Source organism: Sminthopsis crassicaudata, chromosome 5 (assembly GCF_048593235.1).
Source record: "Sminthopsis crassicaudata isolate SCR6 chromosome 5, ASM4859323v1, whole genome shotgun sequence".
Classification (NCBI taxonomy): Eukaryota; Metazoa; Chordata; class Mammalia; order Dasyuromorphia; family Dasyuridae; genus Sminthopsis; species Sminthopsis crassicaudata.
This window is the reverse complement of record NC_133621.1, coordinates 201,071,776-201,096,341: the sequence shown is the minus strand read 5'-3', so window position 1 is coordinate 201,096,341 and position 24,566 is coordinate 201,071,776. Positions and strand designations below refer to the sequence as shown.

Genomic DNA, 24,566 nt, shown 5'->3' with positions numbered 1-24,566 from the left:
TTATCCATGAATATGTTTTGAAAATAAAAAGCTTTAATTAAAAAATATTTCTGTGGATGCAAAAAAAAAAATCAGGGCTCTGCTTCTGTCACAAGCTTCAGAGGTTTTATACAGTTGTGTTGAAAGTTACTTTTAGGGGTCTGTACATTTTTAGTTCTTCCAAAGTAATATGTTCTAAGGAGAAGTATTTACTATACTCCTGGTCTGTGATCTGGTCTTTGAGTGACTACAGTCTTTGTTTTCTGCCTTGGAACTGTGATGATGTTCCCCCTTTTATGGTCAGCAAGCTTTGGTGTACTACTACTCCACCTTGCTCTGGAACTGCAATCCCAGCACTGTGACCCAGATCTGAATATGAGCTAAGCAACGGAACTAGCCTCAGTACTAGCATAGAGATCCTTGTAATCTCCTTCTGATCTGTTGTTGAAATATGTTGGCTGAAAACTCTGGAAGCAGCCACCTAAAATGCTGATTCAATGGTTCCCAAAGTCTGCTCCTGATTTTCTAGGGCCACTTTGTACTAGCACAATCTGTGCTAGACTGTGTTCCCCTCTTACCCCAATGTGACAGACCTTTCCTGCCAACCTTCTAAGGTGTCTTTGGCTAGAAAATTATTCCACCCCATCCTTTTGTGGGTTCTGCTGCTCCAGAAATTGTTTTATGATATTATTTAAAGGTGTTTAGAGGAGTTTGGGGAAGGACTCAGATGAATCATTGCCTTTCTTCTGCCATTTTGGCTTTACCTCCAATATAGAGATTTTGAGAATCTCCTTTTCAAGAAAAGCTTCCTAAAAATAATTGTGATACAGTTATATTTGGTCACAATAGTAAAAACACAAAGCTATTTCAAACTTAGAAACCTAGATTATTGAAAATGTAATTCTGAATGTAACAGTATCATGATGATAGTGGATAGGGTTAGTTTGTGTTCTGATATGTAACAAATGTTTTATACATCAACAAATAGCTTCAATACAAGAGAATTTTTTAAAAAGCTAGTCCCAGGAAGATTTTAATTAATTTACTTGAAATTGAGAGACAAGATATTATAGGAAAGAGATAGCCACCCTCAGACCCAGGAAATTTAAATCCTACAGTTGACAAATAATGTGTAACTAAAAGAAAGTTACTTAAAATATCAGTGGCGTAAGCAATTTACAGAAGATACAACCAGTATTTATTGTGTGTGTTTCCTTACATTAACATTACTTACACCATTAAACTCATAATCTAAGTTCTTATTCTAGATGAAATTACAGTTATGCATAACAAATTAAGAGTTTCAAATTTCATCTTTTTATTTTATCCGAAACTTTTTTTTTTACAAAACTCACTTGAAGTTATCACAAATACTTTGAATAAAAACTATTGAATTTTCTTCCCACATCAGTTTTATATTGTAGTTCAAAAAAGTAAATACTTTTATAAGTATTAAATTGAAACCTTATTTTGGATTTACTAAAACACACATTTTAACATGATGAGCCTTTGATTTTCTCTCAAAGACATATTCAATGCAAAAGAAGTGAGGAATTTAATATTGAGTCATTAGAAATTGCAGATTAAAAATTGGGAAGGTAAAGAAAACATCTTCCTGAAAGGAAAAAAAAAAAAAGAATGAAAATAGTTGTAAGGATAACTAAATGGATTTCCAAAGGAAGAAATTATGGCATCACCTTTGGCTTTTTTTAAAGTAAATATTCTTTAGTGTAACTTTCATGTCAAATAACAATCCCAGCACTGTGACCCAGATCTGAATATGAGCTAATAGGGAGAGAGCTTTATGGCACATGTGGACTCTTTATTTGTGTGAAGTGTATTTTATAAATCTGTTCGCATATTTCCCAATATTTCCTGACAGGTAAGATCCTTAAATATTTTATACCATGTACTTATTTTAAATGGATTTTCTTTCTATTTCTTCTTCCTGGCTTTTGTTGGTAACATATAGAAATACTGGCGTGGTTTCTATGTATTTCTATCCTGCTACTTTGTAAAACTTGTTTGTTTCAATTAAATTTTTCAGTTGATTCTTCTGACTTCTCTAATTATAGTATCATATTGTTTGCAGAAAGTTGTTCTTCATTGCCTTTCCTTTTTTTCCTCCAATTTCTTTCTTTTTTTAATGTCTGATTGCTATAGTTAGATTTTCTATTACAATACTAAATAATAGTGGTGATAATGGTTGTCTTTGCTTCATCCTGAGCTTTTGGAAAGGCTTCTACTTTATTTCCATTATAGACAATGTTTGTTCTTGATTTTGGACAGATAAAATTCTATTGATTCATATGTTTTCTATTATTGTAAAAAATAGGAATGGGTGTTGTTTTTGTCAAAGGATTATCTATTGAGATAATCATATGATTTTTGTGGTTTTTGTTATTAATGTGTTTAATTTTTTCTAATAGTTTTCTTAATATTGAACTGGCCTTGTATTTCTGTATAAATTACACCTTGTGATCTTTGTGACCTATTGCTGTAATCTCCTTGGTCGCATTGTGTAAAGGGCTGAAACTCTGAGCAGAAGCAGTTGGATAACTAGCACTTAAGGCTAATTACCAATTGCAGGGAGGATGATCCTTCTCAACTACTCTGTGCTGGCTCAGTCTGTGGGTGTGGACAGAGAAGGGGGAAAGAGATCAGAGGATGGAGTAGGACAAGCAGGATCATTATTTGGAGGTGGAGAGAGAGAAAGGAGGTGTGGGGATTCCTATATCTAATCCCCTGACAGTGATCCCAAAAGACCAAGAATAAAGACGTTTGCTTATCCTGACTCCTGCTGATTCTAAGATATCCAGGGTCGCAACAGTATCATATATAAAATGTTTACATTAATATTTATTAGGGAAATTGTTCTATAGTTTTCTTTCTGTTTTTGCTCTCTGGTTCAGCTATCTGTGTCATATTTGTTTCATAGAAGGAATTTGGTAATTTCATATATTTTTTCAAATAGTTTATACAATATTAGAATTAATTGGAGTTGATCTTTAAATCTTTTGTAAAATTCATTTGTAAAATCCATCTGGTACTGGGTTGTTGATTTTTCCTTGGGGAACTCATTTATGACTTGTTCAATTTTACTGAAATATAATTGGGCAAATAGCTCCTAATAATCACTTCAATTTCATCTTCATTGGTTATGCATTCATCCTTTTCATTTTTGATATTGGTAATTTGGCTTCCTTCATTTAAAAAATCTTATCTGGCAACTAATAGATACATAATGAATACTAACAGTTTGATGTTCACAATAATGACCCTGAGTGGTAGAGTTAATTATGCTAAATGCTATTTAATGTCAAGAAATTGTATGATAAATTTTTAAACTTAAATTTAAAATAAGCTTAATTTTTTTTTTTTTTTGGTTTTTAACAATAGCTTCTAATTTTAAAAATACAAGCAAGGATAGTTTTTGACACTCACCCCTGCAAAACCCTGTGTTCCAAGTTTTTCTTCCCTCTTTCCCCCCAACCTCCTTCCTTAGACAACAAACAATCCAATACATGTTGATGGGGGCGATAGCCCCTTTGAGATTCCTTGTCTGATCTCCACCTTCCTTTGGGACTGATCTTTGATTACAAGATCTTGTCAAGCCAATTTGGGCTGTACCCAGCCCCCACCAGATCTGAGTTGGCTTGGATTTTCTCAACCCCCAACTATCTGCTCAGGTTTCCCCAAAACAGTTTCTTCCTTATCTGAAAAGCCTGCCAAGAATCTGGCCTTCCAGGAATCAACCTGGGCTCCACCCATATGCCCCTTCAAGCAGATAAAAACAGCCTAAGTGGAATCATCCCTTGGCAGAGAGTTGAAACATGCAAGCACTATGCTTTGCATCACAGACTCTCTGTCCCTGCTGCTGCTTTTGGTGTGTATCTTCCTCTATCTGCCTTTTACTAACCAGACTTTAACCTTGCTTCCAAACCTTGTACTCGGTTCATACCAGCCTTGTGCCTGCCTACTGGCATTCCCTTGCAGGCTTTTTGGTCTTCCTGGAGGCCAAACATCTGTCTATCCCTTTATTATCAATAAAGACTTTGTTTCCATACATCGAGTAGCAAATTCATTTGCTACCAAACCCACCTAGTGGTTACTTTGGGAAGGAGAGAGCTAATCAGACCCAGGAGGAAAGGAACTGACCTATCTCAGTTTAGAACCTCAGTTTACTCCTCATCAATGTTAAACATGTGTAACTCCTCTACACATATCCCATACCTACCATGCTGCACAAGAAAAATCATATCAAAAAGGAAAAAAATGAGAAAAAAGGAAAAAAGCAAGCAAACAACAAAAAAGGTTCAAACATCATTCTGTGATCCACATTCAGTCTTCACACTTCTTCCTCCAAATGAAGATGACTCTCTCCATTATATAATGAAATTGGCCTGACTCTCCCCATTGCTTGCAAGAGCCAAATCCATCAGAGTTGATGATCAGATAATTTTGTTGCCACTGTGTACAATGTTCTCTTGATTCTACTCATTTTGTTTAGCATATGATACATTTTAGAGAGACTGCCAAAATTTTCAAAATATCTGTGTAAGTCATTAAAAGAGAAAGCTTCAGTTAAAAAAAAATCTAATTGGGCAGTGGTTTCCCTATTTTCTAATATTACTTTCCCAAAATGGTAAATTTAATATTTCTGCTTTTCTGAATTTGTTTCTAATGGAATTAATATAATAATGCTATATTAATAACTAATTATTAGCTTGTGGCCCATTCTTTTCCTGTTATATTTGTAAAGATGCCTCTTAAAGATAATGACAACACAATGAGGAAATATATCACAGCAGGACTAATAAAACGGAAATTTTAAAAATCAAAGTAGAGATAGTGAAAAGTGAAAGTAATATGTTAGTAATACTCAAAACTTTGTCTTTTGAAATTTAATTTGTAACTTTTGTGATGTTATGCCTTAATACACAGCTACTATTTGTGAAGGTCCCATGTATAGCTGAGAAAAAGATAGTCATTTTTATTTTCATTCAATAATCATCTCATTACTTCTTTCTTGTTTATTTTATGGTTATATTTGTGAGAAGTAAACTCAGGTTTCCCACTTTATTGTTCTATTATCTATTTCATCTGATAACTCACTTAACTTTTTCTCTTAGTATTTAGATTATATATGTCAGGTAATTAGGATTGATATTAATTTATTTTCTTAAAATGTACATTACAATCCTATATGGGGTCTCATAACTGAATTTGGGGGTTGCAAAATTACTATCAGCAAATATTTGATTTGTTTACCTATTTTGCAAACCAATATGCCAGGATCATATAAAAATTTCTCAGGCAAAAAGAGATTGCCAATGGAAAAAGTTTAAGAAGCCCCAGTCTATGATGCTACTTATCAAAATATAATTTTCTTATTTCCCTTTTTTAATTAAATCTATTTTTGCTGTTACTTTATCTGAGATCATGATTACTATCCCTATCTTTTTTTATTTTTGTTAAAGTATAATAGATTCTAGTCTACGCCCCTATTTTAACTCAGTGTATGTTTTGTTGTTTTGTGTGTTTTTTGTAAATAAAATATTATTAGATTCTATTTTCTAATCCATTCTGCTATTCTTTTACATTTTATGGATGACTGTATCCCATTCATGTTCAAAATTATGACTTCTAATTACATATATATATCCTCCCATCCTATAATAATCTTAGGAATGTAGGGAGTGTTCAGGGAAGACTGGAACCTCTGTTGTGAGAACTTGCTAAGTTTTTTCAGAGCTTCACATCCATCTTTGGTCTCCATCTTCATCCAACTCTCACCTGTGACTTCAAGAAGCTGTAACATGTACAGCAGTCACATCCCAATAAACTGTCTCAGCAGACAGGTGAAACCAAGTTGGAAAGTGATTACCAGGTTTCAAACTTTTGGTGAGTTGGAGGGATATGAACTCCAGTCAGGTAAAGATGTTCCTGTATGAATGGGCAGATAAAACAATTAGTTCCAACAGCCTTGAAGGTAGCTTAAGAAAGTGCTGTGAAGGGCTTAGAGAGTTTGGTCAGACACTGAAGATACCAAGGTCATTTATAGCATCCCAGACCATTGCCAGTTGTCCTGGCTTTTGTCTTCTCACTGAATTTTGATGTCTCTGGAAGAGAAAGGGAGTCCAATTACTTCATGCAACTCTGGCTCATTTAAATGCAACCAATGCACAAGTTGAGATATTACCTGTGGTCATTGGTCTTCTTTGAAAATGAAGGACAAACAATGTTTTCTCATCTGTTCTTTCTTTTTTTGAATCTTGTCCTCTCCATAAATCTGTTTTGCTTCTGACCAGTGCCTTCCTTAATCCACTCTCCCTCTTATTAACACTCCCATACTCATTTCTCTTAGGCCTTTTCCCTCCATGATTAATGTGTATATATGGGTGTATACATATTCTTCCTTTCTTAAACAAGTTCAGAAAAGAATGAATTTCAAACATTGCCCACTCCCCATTCTCCTATTTTTTCCTTCCATTATAAAAATTCTCCCCTGCAAATCTTTTATATGAGATGATCCCAATATAAGAGATATCCATGCTTTATAAACTGATTCCTTTTAACTGTCCTAATAAAAAGAATACATAGAAATTAGATGTATTGACTTCCAAAATGGGAATGTAAACAGTTTAACTTTGCTAAGTCCCTTATGATTTCTCACTTGTGTTTGTCAAATTTTTAAACACAGGCATTTTAATTAGGAATGTTTGGAAGTTTTTTATTTCATTAAGTATCCATTTTTTTCCTTTGAAGGATTATGCTTAGTTGTGCTAAGTTGTTGTTGCTGTTATTATTTTTTCTTTTATGCTAAGAAGAATATGACATCAGGTAGGTGATTCTATGACATATAAATGAATTGGATTTAAGTGAGGGAAAGCTATGCAAGGTCACCACCCCTTTTTCATCTATGCCATCTGTGCCATCTGTGTCCAATAATCAGCTATAGATCAGGATAACTGGAAATGGTATTGGATCTTAGGCTTTTTAAGCTAAGGTCTTTAACAGGTCTTACTGAGTTTGACTGAGGCCATACCCATTCAGGTTAGGTAATAATTGAGACAAAGATTGATATATTTTCACCAAAAGAAAGAAGAATAAATAAACAACCAAATCTTGGAGGGGAAGACCCTCAAGAGTCTGATTCTTGGTTGTACTCTTAGCTCTTTTGTCTTCTAGAATATCATATTCCAAATTTCTGCTCCTACCAAGTGGTAGTACTAAATTTTAATGTGATCCTTGTTGTGGCTCCTACATGTGGATCCAAGTATATGAATACTTTCTTTCTGACTGCTTGTAGCATTTTTCTCCTTGACCTGAAGGCCTGAAATGTAGCTATAATATTCTTGGGTCTTTTAATTTTGGGTTTCTTTGAGGAGATGATTAGTGGACTCATTCAATTTTTATTTTTCCTCTGGTTCTGAAATGTTTCATCATTTTCCCTTATAATTTCTTGAAATATGTCAAGGTTTATTAAAATTATGTCTTTCAGATTATTGGCTTTCCTTGTTTTATTTTCTAAGTCAATTGATTTTCCTATGATATATTCTGCATTTTTTTCAGTGTTTTGATTTTGCTTTGTTTCTTGAGGTCTAATTTTTAAGAAGTTATTTTTTAAATTTATTTTTATTATTATTTATATATTATATTTATTTTTATTTATTCTATTATTTTTTAAGAAGTTATTTTCTTCAAGGAGATTTTGTACCTTTTTAGCCATTTAGCCAATTTTGATTTTTAAAGAGATATTTTCTTTAGGATCTGTAATGTTCTTTGTTTGATTTTCTGGAAGTCTTAGGGCAGCCTTCTTTTCAGCAGAGTAATCACTACAAAAATAGCCAGGTATTAAAGTCCAAAAGTCTTTATTGTCTCCTTTGCCTAGTGCTCAGCTAGCTTTCTTGTGGCCTTCAGAGGGGACTTGGTTTCAGTGGAGAAAATGCAGGAGGATAGGCTACCATGGTGGTGTGAGATGAAGTGAGTCTGAGTCCAAGGGTTTGTACTTCAGCCTCCAGCCATCACAAAGTTGGACGATGGAATGAATCTGTCCATGCCTGCACTGGCTGAATTTGTCTCAGCTTATATGCTCTATATTGAGTATAAACTAATCATTACATCACTAGGAAACCATTATTTGTTGTAAGATTAAATCAATCATACTGAATTTATAGAACTATTAATCACCAAGCTAAACTAGATAACTATTGTCTCATCAATTCCACTGACTTCTTGTAAGAATCCTTGTTTTAGAGTTCTGGCTCATAACAAGGATCTTTGTGTGTTTTTTTATAACCTGTTATTCTCTTTTCAGAATTTTCTTGCAAAAGTTCTCTTTTCTTTTCCCAGATTTTTCTTTCTTTACCACTCATTTTATTTGTAAAGACTTTTTTTTTTTTTTTTTTTTTTTTTTTTTGCTGTTTTTCATCTTTTTCTTTTGCTCTTCTAGGAATTTTTCTAAGACTTGTTTCAGTCTGCATTTTTCTTTTTTCTTTTTAATTTTTAAATTTATTTTATACTTAAGTACAAAATAAGAAAATTACAACATATTCAATATAAAGCAATACATTTTTATTTCAAGAAAAGCTATATGATAAATACTACACATTGTTTTCAAAGCTGTCAGCTTTGCTTTCTTGTAAATATTCTTTTGTTCTCTGTTGCGTACTTTTTACCTTGGTTTTTTTTTTCCCTCTTCCTATTTTGCCCTCTCCCCAAAAAGGACACAATTAAGCATGAATATATACATATATCTGCACACACATATATACATATACACTTAATATATATAAAATTGTACTATACTTATTTCCACTAGTCATCTGTTTCTCTCAAGGCTGATAGCATCTTCTTTCACAAGTCTTTCCATATGTTTCTAAATCAACCAGCTAATCATTTCCTATACAAAAGCAATATTCGAACCCAATTCCATTCTGTCTGGGAGATTATTCATGAAAATAATCCCCCTCCATTTTTTTCATTTTTTCAATTCAGAACTGCATAGGTTTTAAATTCTTTATGCAATAAAATTTTAATTTAAAATAATCAAAATTATTCATTTTACACTTCACAATGCTCTCATCTGAAGATTTAAGATGGTTTAAGATCTGACATTACTGAATCTGCTTTCTTTACATTTTTTCCCCTAGTTTCTTTGAAGTTTCTGATCTTCTGGTCTTCTAAATAAACTTTGTTATTATTTTTTCTAACAGTAAGATAATTTTAAAATAATTTCATAAGTATGGCATTACATAAAATTTATATTTTTATTATATTGGCTTTACCTATATATGAACAATAAATATTAATTACTTCAAATATTTAGATCTAACTTTATTTGCATAAAAATGTTTTATGTCTATATCCATATGATTCCGTGTTTTGGAAGGTATGTTCTCATGTTTTTTATATTGTCTAGTTATTTTAAATGGTCTAAAGCAATATTGAATAATATGGCTGACAGTGAAGTTTCCCTTTTTTTCTCTTTTGATTAAATCAATTTTAGCTTTATCTTTGTCTGAAATCTTAATTACTACCCCCTGCTTTTTTACATAATAAATTTTACTTCTAACCTTTATTTTATGCTTATGTGTATCTCTCATTTTTATAACATTTCCTAATAGCAACATATTGTTGAATTCTAATTTTTAGTATTCTTTCAGTTTCCATTTTATGAGTAAATCCATTCACATTCTAAGCTAGAATTACTTATTGTATATTTTCCTCCTTTGTATTCTTCCTCACTAATATTCTCACCCTATTCCTATTCCTACTTACTCCTTTGCTTTACTTCTACCTGCAATCTTGCCCTCCTATTCCTTCACCTACTCACCCATCTAAAAGTTCCTCTCTTATCTTCCCCCATTCTATCCCTTGCCCTCTTATTTCTTTATGAATTTAGAAGACTTTTAAACATATGTGTATATGTGTTGTGTGTATATATATACACATATATATGTATATATACACACATATACATATGTGTGTGTGTGTGTGTTCCCTTTTTAACCCATTCCCATTGAGAATAAGGTTTCATTCAGCATTACTTGTCCTCCTTGCCCCAACTTCTATATCAATTTTTCCCTTTTTGGCTTCATTTGTATGAGGTAACTGTTCCTTTTTGTCTCTCCTTAGTTTTATTTTTTTTTCCTAAAACCACCTTATTATACTCAGCTAAGCTCATCTTTCTTATTATCCAAATACAATTGACAATTATAAAAAAACTGATAATATTTTCACATATAAGAAGCAAATGATTAATTTTATTGAGTCCCTTATAATTGGTCTTTAATTTTTATATTTCTCCTAGATGTTATATGTCAAATTTTCCCTAAGTTCTGCCATTTTTGTCACAAACATTTGAAAATCTATCAGTTCATTAAATGACCCTTTTTTCATTCAGGACTATATTTAGCTTTGCTGAGTAAGTTATACTTGATTACAACTCCAGCTTTTTTGCTCTAAAAACTATAGTATTCTTAAATCTACAGTAATTCAATGAAGTAGCTGCTAGGTCTAGTGTAATCCTTATTGTAGCTCCATGATACTTAAATTGTTTTTTCCTGTTGCTTCCACTATTTTCTCTTTAACCTGGATGCTTTGAAACTTGGCTGCTCTATTCCTCTAAGTTTTCCTCCTAGATCTTTTTCACGTGTTGATAAATTGGATTGTTTTTAATTTCTGTTTTGCCTTCTTGTTCTAGAATTTCAGGGAAATTTTCCTTGATAATTTCTTGTAATATTCAAGATTATTTTTATCATAATTTTCAAGCAGTCCAACTATTTTTATAATATTTTACCTAGTATCCTGATTAGTTGTTTTTCTTGTGAGGTTTCACATGTTTTCTATTTTTTATTCTTTTGATTTTGTTTTATTTCTTTGTTTCTTAGAATTTCATTAACTTCCATTTACTTAATTATAGCTTTCAGTGAATTATTTTGTTTCTTAAATTTCTGATTCTATTTCACATTTGTTGACTTTCTTTTGATAATTTTCTTGTGTTTCTCGTATTTTTTCCCCTAATTTTTCCTTGATCTTTCTTATTTGATTTTTAAAGTCCTTCTTAAGTTCTTCTAAGAAATATTTTTCATTTTGGACCCCAGTTGATGTTTCTCATTGAAAAAGGAGTGGCTTTTTACTTTAATGATCTTCCTCTGAATATGAATGCTGATCTTTTCTATTACCATAGTAGCTATCTAATGGGTTCTTTCTTCTTTGCTTGCTCATTTTTATTAAATTTTTTGTTTTATTTTATTTTAGCAGCTATTATGGTGATCAAGTTCTAGTTCTGATGTACGGGAAACAATATCCCAAGCCTCAGGTTATTCTTACTATTATTTTCTGATGTCTGTTTTGGGCTCAATCTTGGGCTCTTCTCTTCACTCCTAAGCCATAGCTAATGCCCATTACTCCACAGCCATTACTCCATGTGGTCTCTTTGGTTGTTACAAATCACAGATGTCCTCTCTTCCCTGAAACTAAATCTAAGGTCTCTGTTCACCATAGCTTTTAATGGTCCAGTTCTTTTTTGTTGTTAGCTCATTTTTTTTTTTCTAGACTATTTATTGATTTTGGAGTTTGTATTAGAATTAAGGGTGGATGGAAGAGGTTTCTGGTCTGAGTTCATCTTTTATATCTTTCTGCTCCTTTCATAGTTCATTGGAGGTCCATAAGTTTTTTATGCTGTGTGATCCAGGAAAAGATCTGGTCATACCTTCCTATTCTACACTATAACTTCCCTTGTGATTCTGATCACTCCTCCATGATCTGAACTGATCTAAAACTGAGTAATTCCCCCTAATCCTGTGCCAGAGCTAGTACAGTGTTACCTTTGGCATCTTTTTCTTATCAGCTCTTCAGTCCCTTATTATCCCCGGGGACTCCTGGTGCTGCTTCTGCTGCCACCAGTGTCTCTTTCACTGTGTCACACACCTGACATCCTTCACCCCTATGTTCACAGATCTCTCTTTCTGTCTTCCAAAGTTTCCTTGGAATGGAAAAATGAGTGTGACTTTGTATTAATTTACCTACTCAAAATTCTATTTGGCATTTTTTAAGTGGAGGAGAAGGGTTTCTAAATTTCCACATGTCCAGCCTCAGGTAGGAATGGGAAGTAGAGAAGCAGGAACTCTTTATTTGCTGAGTACCTTTCATCTTGCTGTGAATTAGTTTTGTCGGGTCTCCAGCTTCCTGTTCAAAGAAGAGAATCACCATTAGGTCTTACTGGTCCCCTAATGTTAAGGTATGGGAAGAGGGTGCTATTCTATCAATTGTTTAGTCTGATATGGAGAAGAAAATAATCACACCTTCTACTCCAAGTTCTTGCCCTGTTGCCTCAACTGTCCAATTCTTTGAAAGGATTTCACGCTTACCTAGTAGTAATAAAAAATTTTAAAATCTCTAAATTTTTCACAGAACCTTTATCAAGCTATTATCTGTCAATGCCCTTCAAATCCTATTGGATCTGAATCCCTGTACTTCCTCATTTAAACTTTATTTCCCACTACATGATTCTTAATTCCCATCCTCCCCAACCACTCTTTGCACAATTACCAACCAAACAATACCCATCTCTTCCACTGTGTCCTCTGAAATTCCAAAAGAACAATTATGTTAACTTTACTATTCAGAACTGTGCATTCTAGAGATAGAGCACTCTGCTCCTGCCACTTAGCATTCTGTGAACTCTTACCTCCCTATTAAAAACTCTCCAAGTATAAGTAAAAGAATGAACATACTGAAAGACATCACTGCTGTTGGATCAGAGACTTGGCTTGAGACCTCTGGTGACAAAGGAAAGACCTTTTTCTGACTCTATATGTGATCAGGCCCCTATGTCTCTGTCTTCTGTCTGTTCATAATCAGGTACTGTGTATCTGTCCCTAATCCTCATGTGCACCCCAATCTCTTGTGGAGTTTAAAACTGTTCAATCTACAATAAAATACAATAAATAAACTGAGGCAGAGTTCTTTATTAAAGATCCATGGTTTTCTCTAATGAAATTAATCTTCCTCTTAATCTGAGATGTCCCTGGTCCCCAGGGCCTTGTTTTTATAGGGTTTGGTTCCCAAATATGTGAAAGAGGTAAGGCAAAATATAAAATCTCATTGATGAATGGATCTTGTTCAAGAGCCAAAAATTAAGATGGGCAAGATAAGAGTCATCTCTGGTGATCAAATGGTTCTAAGATGGCCATAAGATGGTCACCTGCTCATGGGCAAAGATCTGTCATCTGAAGATACAAAAATAAGTTGGAGATGTTCTAAAAAATCAAGACATCCACTTGTAGTGAGATTGATCATGGAATTTGAGCAACATAGGATGAAAATATGGTTACATTCTTGTGGTTATAAAAATGAGCTTGATGATCAGTTAAAATATAGTGAATATTACATTAAAATTTGAGGCCCAATATAAAGGCCCATTATAAGAACCTTCCTATTTATCTCCATGTAATTTGTGCAAAATGTCAAACTTATTGGAATAGAGTAGGACTCCAAATGAATCATTTTTTCATGTTCAGTAGGTGTATAAATGAATCATTTTTCACACTCTCATGTCTGTATCTGTTTCCCATGTTTCTGTCCCTTTGCATATTCTTCCAATTCTGCTAAACCCCATATGTGGTCCCTGCCCCAAGTGTTCCTCCTCCTGCTCTCACTTTTCTTTCCCTGGCTGTCATATATCCTTGAACCCTGTGCCAACCCCTTCACTCCATGGTTGAACAACTCTCTTTTTCTTTTTCTTCCCCATGTCTATAGGCAAATTCTCATTATGTTAAAATTGCCTTATTTAGAAATGGGTAGAATGGTCCACTTATATAAAGTATAAAGTGAGAACTATCCATTCTCCTTCCCCATTGCCACTTCCAGATTCTTAACCATTATCATCACTCAGGAATCTCTTCCCCTTTGAAGTCCATGTCCAATAAATATCTCCCACCCAGTTAACATCTGTCCTGTTGTCAGGATCTTAAAGACACTCTGTTTCCTTCCTCACATAATTCAGTACCTGATTCACAACTTTTTTTCTCTTCCTCGACTCTTGCCCTGATGCTAGGAAACTTCAACATGGATTCTTCCTCAAACACCCTTCCTCAATCGAGTCATTTCCCATGACTATTTCTTCATTCAAATTTGGACACACAAAAAGATGAACATACCTTTGATTTGCTATAACCTATGTGTATGTACAAATACTCCATCTCTGTGTTTATGAACTCTGAAAATTCCCTTATCTTTCCACCTTTCCCTCTGCCTTTAGGCTGTTATTCATCCATCCATATCTTCTAATCCCTAAGATTCTCAGCCAGGTCATTGTCCCTGTACTAGCCCCACACTTCTCCTTCCTCCATCTTGACCTCTTGGTTAACCAATTTCACTATATACAATGTCATCTTCTCTTGAATCCCTTATCTCTTTATATTGCTGATTATGTTCTACCAAGCCTCAGCTTTATATCACTCCCTCCATGTACCACCTTGAATCTTGCATACACATTGCTGAAGAAAAGAAGAAAATCATGAATATGTGCTAATGAGATCCAATATAAATTTATGTTTCACAATCTCAACTGGGCCCTCAAGTCTGCTAGACAATACTTTTGTTTCTTCCTAATCATTAAATCATAGTTAACAAATAATAGCTCCAAAGTACTTTAAGTGTTGTAAGGTCTTCTAAAACACCTTAAAGGTTCAGAGTGTGAAAGAAGCAATTTCCTAACCATACACTCCCTAATGTAACTTAAGGTAGTTTTTCCTTAAAAGTTTTTGAAACCAACTTTTAAACTTAGTTGACTTAAGGCTCAAAATACTAACAACACTTTATGAACTCCTGATAAGGAAATGGTGACATGGAACTCCAGCCTTGATCTGATGCTTGGCAGGCAAACTATAACAAATAACTCAGGAGGAGAATTTTGTTCAACCAAATATACTCAGGATATCCTCGGTGCCCACACTTATTAAAAACTCTTTTCCTGTTATGGCTAAATAATTAATCTCTTCTTGTTAACCACTGGATTTCATTCTAATATTAAAACTAATTGACCTGTCAGTTTTACCAGAATACAAGACTTTCTATATTTCTTTGAATCTGTTCATTTTTGTCATTTCTTATAGTGCAATACTATTCTATTACACTCAACTACATAATTTATTCAGTTATTACCCAACTGATAGATCACACTTTTGTTTTTACAAAAGAAATGCTAAAATATTTTTATACATATGAGTCCTCTTCCAATTTGTTTGATCTTTATGAAGTATAAACCTAAAAGCAGCATTATTGAGCTAAAGGGTATGCACAGTTTGGTGACATTTGGAACACAGTTTGAAAATACCTCTAGAAGGGCTGAAAATTCATTTTCATCAATGTGCCTATCAATTGTCATTTTCACTATCTGATAAGTGTGAGATAAAACTTTAGAGTTGTTTTAATTTGCATTACTTTAACTATTAATGATTTGAAGATGTTTTTATATAGCTATTGATAGTTTGGATTTTTTCCTTTAAGAACTGTTTTTTAAACATACTTTGGCCACATATTTTCTGGGAGATTCTAGATTTACTCAATGAAACAAAGCACAAGTTCTGGTAGGTTCCATCAAGTAGGGCTTGAAGACAAGTCCAAAAATTGCTTATTTGCCTAGTATTGAAGGACTAGTCTAAGTTCAGAGAGAGGCAGATCAAGAAGTTTCATAGAAGATAAAGTCCTAGAGTTGGAGTTATGCAGGGGCCAAGTCAAGATGGCTAAAACTACAACACAACAACAAACAACTTTAAAACAATGCCTCAAATCAAATTCTGGAAGGCAGAGCCAACAAAAAGTCAGTTTGAGACATTTTTCTGAACTAAGAAAACTTAGGGAGGTCAGCAGGAGACATCTCTGAAACCAAAGTAAAACATTGTCCAGAACACACACATGGTAATAGCAGTTGTAGAAGCAACAGCAGTAGCAGCAGCTTTGGAAGCTCTCATTGAAGAGTCTGCAAGAGGGTTATAAAAATTGTCAGAAAAAAATTACAAGAGACCCAGTGCTGGCATTGGTACAGCAGACAATGATTGGTAACTCTATTCCCTGTAGAGAAGTGTTGGTGATTAGTCACAAGGGTGCCTGGAGCCCTGGTCTCTGTTTTAAGGCTGTAGGGAACACTAAATTTTGTAGCTGCAAGAAAGCAGGGGACTGAGTCATAGCTCTAGCCAGAGCCAAGAAGAGCACTATTTTTTATGGCTATAGGGAACCAGGGGCAGCTCCTGGATAAAGACCAGAATACAGACCAGGAAAGCAGTTACCACATATCTCCCAAGATCACAGCACTTTGGAAGATCCAAAAACTTGTTAATCCCCAGAAGTAGCTCTGAAAATAATAGTACAAAAAAAACAAAAAAACAAAACAAAACAAACAAACAAACAAACAAAAACCCCTTAAGCATGGGGCAGTGCCTCCTTTGATGAGCAGGTCCCAAACTTAATATAAAGTTGAAAGTAAAGAAATAAGGATAATTTACAAATAACAAATAATTTGACAAAAATGACTGTGGTGGCTAGGAAAACCAAGACATAAATTCAGAAGAAGACAACAATGTGGGGAAAAAACCACTTTCAAAGGAAAATGCTAATTGGACCCAAGCCCAACAAGAATCCTGGAAGAAAAAAAGAAAGAGCTAAGCACGATAGAGGAAAAATTAGGGGGAAAAAATGGAATGATACAAGAAATCATGTCCAAAAGGCTACAAAACTATGCATGGTTTTTGATCCTGCAGTGTCTCTCCTAAGTCTGTATTCCAAAGAGATCATAAAGGAGGGAAAAGGACCCACATGTGCAAAAATGCTTATGACAGCTCTTTTTGTAGTGGCAAAGAATTGGAAAATGAGGGGATGCTCATCAATTGGAGAATGGTTGAATAGTAATATGTTAAAGTAATAGAATATTAAATATGATGAACAGACTAATTTTAGAAAAACCTGAAAATACTTACATGAACTGATGCTGAGTGAAGTGAACAGAAGCAGGAAAACTTCATACATAGCAATAGAAAGATTGTATGATGATCAGTTATGATAGACTTGGCTCTTCTCAGCAATTTAGTGATCCAAGGAAATTCCAATAAACTTAGGGTGGAAAATGCCATCTGCATCCAGAGAGAGAACTGTGGAGATAATGCAGATAGAAGCATTTCAGAAGACTTTTTTTTTCCCTTCTGTTTTTTTTTTTTCTCATAGTTTTTCTCTTTTTTTCTGATTTTTCTCTCCCAATATGACTCATATAGAGAGATTTAAAAATGAGCATACATGTATAACCTAATTTTTAAAATTAAAATTAATCTTTAAAAAATTAACGTGTTTAGAACAGAATTTATTATCTTTCCTCCAAATCCTATCCCTTTTCTAAACTTTCCTAGTTTTGTTGAAGACATCACTATTTTTCCCATGCTCATAAACTTAGTGTCATTGTTGCTCCCTCATTCTTGCACTTCATGTATCAACATGAGTTGCCAAATATTGTCATTTCTATTTCCACAACATCTTGTGTATTCATTCCCATATCTCTACATAATTACAAATCTAATTCATATCTCATTAACGGTCAGCTGAACCACTACAGAATTCCCTTAATTGGTCTTTCTGCCTTTCTCTTCCCTATGATAGCCACACAGACTCTAAAATGATTTCCCTAAATCACATATTTGACCATTTTACTCTCTACCTCAAAAAAGCCCCAGGGCCTCATATTACCTGTAGGAACAAATATAAAACCTTCTGTTTGGCATTTGATAAATGCTTCATAAGCTGGCCCCAAATTGTCTTTCCAGTCCCTACCACATAATCTAAAATCTAGCCAGATTGGCTTTTTCTTTGATCTTTCCAAACAACATTCTATTATTCTCTATGCTTTTGTACTTCTTGTCAACCATAACTAGAATCCACTCTTCCTCCTTAACTCAGCTTCATTTCCTTTAAGGCTCTGCTCATTCATTATTTTCTAAATGAAAACCTTCCTAATACCCTTCCAAGCTGCTAGTTTGTGACATATTTTTTCTATCTACTTTATATATGTCTTACATATGTACATGTTTTCAATAGAATGTAAGCTCCTTAAAGGCAATGACTGTTTCTTTTATCTTTGCCTCCCCACCACCTAAGAAAGTGCCTAAAATATCATGTGCACTTAATAAATACTAGTTAACTGGCCACAATATGAATTTTTTTTCCCCGTATTAACTCTTCTAAAGTCATTTATCCAGTTATAGAAGGATAATAATTTGTGACAGGGGAGGAAAAGAACAACCAGTTATAGAACTTTCAAATATATTAATTGATAGCTCCCCACACTATATTTGAGAATTATCCTATTAATTTTCCATTGCTTTGAAACTATTCTTATCTCATCATAAGAAAAAAAAGTGAAGCAGCTTAAGTTGATACATAAGTGAAATCAACTCTGAACATATGACTGCAGGCTGCATATTACATAAAAACAAATTAAATTTTAATTTTAATTTAGCCAGACAGTATGTATGGGTAAACATTAATAAAAATGAATGAATATTTCTTTTTGCTGTGATTGAAAAATATTTACTATATTTAATTTCCAAGAAAGTACCATCTTCCAGGTGCAACACAGTCTAGAATATCTGTACCTTACAAAATTCCACACCTCTTTGCAAATATATATTGGTGAATGTACAAATTATATCTCTGTTAGAGAACTGATATTAAACTAAAATTAAAAAAAATTTAATCCCAATATAGATAGCCTAGTTTACCCCTCACCAAAAATAGAAGCTCTATGGAAAAGAAGAAATGTGAAAGAAGAAAAGTGATAGAAGTGTCACCATCATTGAGGAAATAATTTTTAAAAACTTGTTTATCAGTGATAAGATAATAGATTGAGCTTATAGTTGAAAGAATTATTTGCCATCATGAAGGTACACTATTAAGACTTTTAACCTCTACAAATAACATAGAAACAACAAAGAAAAAAATTTTCACAAAGCAAGAGAATACCTGATAGTTAAAAGGTTAACTCTAGATGAATACGTTATATTTTAGTGCTACAAAATCTGAAATGTTTTCATATCTATTATATTTTTACATTTTTTGTTACCACAATAGCCCTATGTCCCTTTATTGCCTGAGAGATTTCAAATTTCTCAAAGTATATTGTATAAATTATATCCCTCAATAGAAGTCAACCTCCCTAAGAAGTAGGACTTTGGGGATTTTTTGGTTTGGGGTTTATTTGTTTGTTTGTTTTTGCATCCTCAGCACTTGACACATTACACAAGAGTTGCTTAATAAATGTTTGTTGAAATAATGAATACATAAATTTAGAGCTGGAAGAGATCCTAGAAATCTACCTTTATTCAACACCTTTATTTTATAGATCTACCTACATATCAACAGTTAGACCTATTGTAATACACTCCCTAATCTCTTAAGCTCAGTTTAGGTGCTTTTAATCATTTCTGAATCTAATTGTTAGCACTTTTTGCCTTCTGTAATTTTTTTAAAATTTATTTTCTTTGTGTACACGTTCTATCTCTCAATTGGGTATGAAGAAACAGGATTAAAACTAAAATGACGACCAAGATCACATAATTAATATATACAAGAGCAAGAGAGAATAGAACCCACAATCTCTGATTCCAAATTCAATGCTTGTTCCCATATACAACACTGATACTATTATTTCCACGGGATAGATGTTGAAAATGAGGCAGAAAAAATATTGCTGATGCAGCAAATTAATGGCAAAATCACCAAAACTTTGACTCCTATATCCCTCTTTTCTTCCCATTAGACTAACCCGTCATATTTCCTTAATCCATTCATTCTTAATCACTAATAGGCTTTACATTGTCTTTTATTTCCCTGCCTCTCTCTTGTTCTATCAAGCTACTTTGGATATTTAATTTATACTTATCAATACTGCTTCATTAAGGCTGATTCTTGAAGAAGTAAAAATAACTGAGGTCAAATTTCAGAAATAATAATAATGATATTAATTTGGTCTGAAGCTAAAAAGTACTAAATTTTTTCAGAGAATTTATATAAACGCACATGCATAATTCTTGCAGATCCACGTCCTTAAGTGCATTGTTAAGTTTTAAGTTTTATACTGCAAAAAAGATTCTGAAGCCCAAAGATGTTAATTTGGTCAAGATTATAGTTGGAAAGTAGGTTGTGTTACTAAGACTCCAAATGTATTGAGCCCAGCATGCTAAAATGTGATCATAATACCTATACCTTTTGAGCCAAAGATTCTACAACTAAGAATTATTCATGAACTCTAATTATGTGGGAGAAATCAAGGAGATAATGAAGGAGTGAAAATACTGGATTCTAATAATTGTATTTACCTTTCCAAGGCATGGGCAAAAAATGTCATCATTATCCATATTTTACAGATGAGGAAACTGAGGCAACCCAATGTTAAGTGACTAGCCCAATAGCTAATGAGTATCTGAAGCCATATTTGAACTCAGCTTTCAGACTCTAGGACTGTTTCTTTATCCAATGTAGCAAATAAAATCTAGGTCTCTTCAGTCAATGCCTACTAACATCTTTTAAGGCTAATGGAAAGCAATGGATATCTGAAAGGTATAAAATACATAATAATCAGTCTACAAACTACCAACCAGTTTTTATTTCCATAAAGTTCTGATGTTAACTAAAAGAAAAAAAAAAAGAAAGAAAAAAGAAAAAAAAAAAAAAAACAACCCAAGTTGTTGCCTAGAGGTAACATTGTACTTTTACTATGACCTATATTCTAAAAACAATACATTTGCTATCTCCTTTCAGATAACTGAGAAAAGACACATTAAAATGTCCAATATTCATTTTCTTCCCAAGGTAATATTAATGTTTTATGTTTGTTTTAAATTTTTCACAATCAATATAATATTACCCAGGAAGAAAAAAAAAAGATAAAAATAGTCAACATTGGAGGGCCTCCAAGAAAACAGGCACATTAATACACTGTTAGTAAAGCTATAAATTGGTCCAAATATTCCAGAAAACAATTTGTAATTATGCTAAGTACCTATACCTTTTGAGCCAAAGATCCTACAACAAGAATATATCCCAAGGAAGTTAAAGAAGGAAGGAAAAATTTCACAGACCACTATGTTTTGTGTAAGTAAAGACTTTTTTTTTGGGGGGTGGATACCAGTTTGCTAAGAAATGGTAAAACAAAATGTGGTGCATGAATGTAATAAAATATTCCAGAACTATAAGAAACAACAGATATGAAGATTTCAGAGATTAAATGAACTCTGGTGTTAGATGAACTGATGGTGACATAAATTGAATTAGAAAAACAAAATATACAACTAGTATAACACAAACAGAAAGAATAACAACAACAACAACAAAAATTCAATAGTTGTATAATTACAAAGATCAGTTTGGACCCAGAAAATAATTTTTAAAATTCCCTCCATTGTAGAAATGAAGGACTATGGCTATACTATCTCTTCTACAAGATTCCATGGATATGTTGGTTGGATTTGTTTAATTATTTTCCTCTTTTTAAATCTTTGTCATAACAATACACTGATATAGTGAATAGAATTAGGAATTAATTAATTATTGAGTATTTATCAAATGCCTACTTTGTACTAAGAATTATACTAAGATAGAGAAAGAAATAAGAATTAAACACTTCCTATTCTCAAAGATCATTGGTTTTAATGTAGAAAAAACAATGTACAAATAAATACACAGAATAAATACAAAGTTGTTTCAATACAAGATAGTTTGGGAGGTAGGATGCTACTAGTTGGGAATAGTGAAGATTTAAAAAGTCTTCATATAGAAGGTGGTGCTTGAGAACAGAAAAGTATTTTATGAATTGGAGTTGAAAGAGGAGTGCATTCCAGGATTAGGGAATGACTAATTGAAAAAGCGAGGAACAAGAGAGATGAAGTGTTGAATGGGAACAAAGAATACCAACTTGGCTGGAACTCATAGTGCAGCAGAAGAGTGAGGCAGGAAAAATTGCTTGGTGCCCACTTTCAATTTAATTTTCTCTCAGAAATAAGAAAACATCCTTTCATGTCCCTGGGCAACTGATTAAATCTCATAGTGTCTCTAGACACAGCTATAAGTTGCATAGCATCTACATTTGGTTGAGAGTATCTAATAAGCCTGTCTGTGAATTAAGGGGAGATCTCTCTCAAGTATGTGAAGATTTTGCCTGGTGGAATAGGCAGATAAGAACGATTTATTGCATGTCCATGAAAGAGGCTGAAGCAGACACTGTAAAATACTTAAGGCTTAGTTAACCCTTCAATCTTAAACATCCATTATATTCAGGGCTATCCAGTTTTGCTGGCTTCTGTCACTGAATCACAATGATTCTGGAAGAAAGAGTGAAGCTGACTACTTCATGTACAAGTTAAGGCATCACCCTTGTTGTAATTGGTCCTCTTTAAAAAGGAAGGACAAATGACAGCTAGATCTGTATCAGTGGAAGGAATTTTCTCAAGGGAAAAAACAATTATAGAGGAAACACTTGCAAGTAGCTAATGGCATATATTTGGACCAAATATGTTATAAAGACAAAAGGCATCAAAAACATATCTTTTTTAAAAATTGCTGCACATGTATGCCCAAATCTATCCATAAGATTATGCAATTCCAAAAATGAACTATATAAAACACAGAAACAACCAGAAGAAAATAGGAACTCACAATTTTGGCACCTCCTTCACCCAGTGAGTTTAATCTTTGAAAATGAACAGTTTTGATATAAAAAGTCAGAGGTGGGAGGGATCCTAAAATTTTTCTTTATAATATCTAACTTCTTAAGGAAATTAAGGCCCAAGAAGAGGAAGTTAATGCTTGGCTAATAGAAAAACCAGAACTAGAACAAAATTAAGTCTGTAAATTTCTAGTTTTCATGGGTCTGATTTCAACACCTTCTCTTAAGTATAATTTGCCTGTTTTTAATAGATAATGGTAAATTTTAAAAAAAGCCGAAATTAATATAATGCCAAAGAACTTGTTAATTTTTTTGTCTCCATATCCAATTTTTAAAAAATATTTTCTAATCAATTAAGAAGAATAATTAATAAAGCAACGAAACTATGCTTGAAAACTAAGGCAATCGAATCATGAATAAGTAGAATAGTTGGGAAGAGTGGTAAAAACCAAAAAGCAAAAACTAGAAGTGGCTCTTGCCTTCTTGGCAGCAGGAAAATGGTTAAATATCTTTCGTGGCTCACCAAGCAAGGAAAGAAACTTGTGACAGGAGGGGGGTCTTTAGCTCCCACACACGGCGGGGATGTTTTTAAAAAGTGATTTGTAGGGATAATTCAAATTTAAGCAGAGATACACTAGTCCCTCAGAAAGAAAGAATTTCCTTTTTCTTTTGTGGCTCCTCCCCACACTGAAAGGACTTCTGAGCAGGAAGTGGATAAGGAATCTTTGTGCAATCCTAATTCATCACCAGGAGAAGGATTTGACAGAGTGAAGGAAAGAAGAAAATGTGTCCCTCTAAGCTCAATATCTGGGGAAAAATGTGTTGTGAGTCCTTAGAGCAGCCAGGGTACCTCACGAACCAGGGAAGCATGTGAGAAAGAGGTGGGGAAAAGGAAGGGCGAGCTTCTGCCCCACTCCCAAGCATGCGCGAATCCACCAGCAAGGGAGCCTGCGGGGTAACCTCTTCCTTTGTTGTACAGCCTTACGGCTGGTCACTGCCACATACTCACATCCCTGTTACAAGGTAAGGGCGGGCGCAAGGAAGGAGAGAAGGAAGGAACGAAGAAGGATGGAAAGGAGAAAGGAGACTTTGCATACTTTGGTACCACTCCTTACCCAGATGTTTGCGAAATAAAGACAACCAAAAAACAAAACCCAAGAAAAACGAAAGACACGTTTGTTTAATATACTCCGCAATGGCTCAGGGGAAAGTATTTTTTCCTTTAACAACAACAACAACAATGCTTTATTTATTGGATTTATTTATTAGAGTTAATCTTTTAAATTCCTTTTTTCATCACACAGCACAAATGCAACTTCCTACATCGCCTCTTTTACTATACATACAAAACAGTCATTCCCTCCACCATTGGGTGAAAAAAAAAATCCTCAATGAAAAAAAAAAATGTTTACCTTAATAACGTAAGAGGTAATCATGTCTTTTATGGAAGGATCTGGTTGCCTGGTGGTTGCAGGAAAGCAGCAAACATCTTGCGATGGAAAAGTGGGGAGGAGGGATTAACTGTTTATATTGCTCAGCTTTGAAGGATATTGATGGAAGGAGGAGGAAGAAACGGCCAGCGACTTTCCGAGCAGAAGCGGAGCCCCACGTTCTGGCTCTAAACAGCTCTAAGCTTATCTCTTCCTCTCCGGGGCAGATTGCACCAGAAATCTCACCCAACCAAGAAGCCAGAGCATCGGTTCCACACACTCATTCCTCCACTTAACTGGTTCCGCAGTTAAGATTAACTGACGTGGATGCTGGTTTTCTTGATCTTTTAGATCTTCTCCCCCAGAATCAATTGCCATGTACGTTTTAATAGGGATTGAACAAGAAAATTCAGTCCATTGTTTCTCTTCCTGGTTTTCACACA

At 33.8% G+C, this 24,566-nt stretch overlaps 1 long non-coding RNA gene across 3 annotated transcripts; it reads right to left on the bottom strand.

The window, feature by feature from the left end:
• Positions 1-4,868: 4,868 nt before the first annotated feature.
• On the bottom strand, positions 4,869-24,224 carry LOC141543745 (uncharacterized). 3 transcript variants are annotated; one of them, XR_012482508.1, is made up of 4 exons: positions 24,106-24,224; positions 16,965-17,135; positions 12,016-12,174; positions 4,869-5,925 (listed from the first exon to the last, which is right to left on the bottom strand). It is a non-coding gene; the product is annotated as an uncharacterized LOC141543745 (long non-coding RNA). The 3 variants fall into 3 exon arrangements; XR_012482509.1 differs by lacking the exon at positions 4,869-5,925 and adding an exon at positions 5,936-6,101; XR_012482507.1 differs by lacking the exon at positions 4,869-5,925 and having other exon boundaries at positions 7,784-12,174.
• Positions 24,225-24,566: the final 342 nt, after the last annotated feature.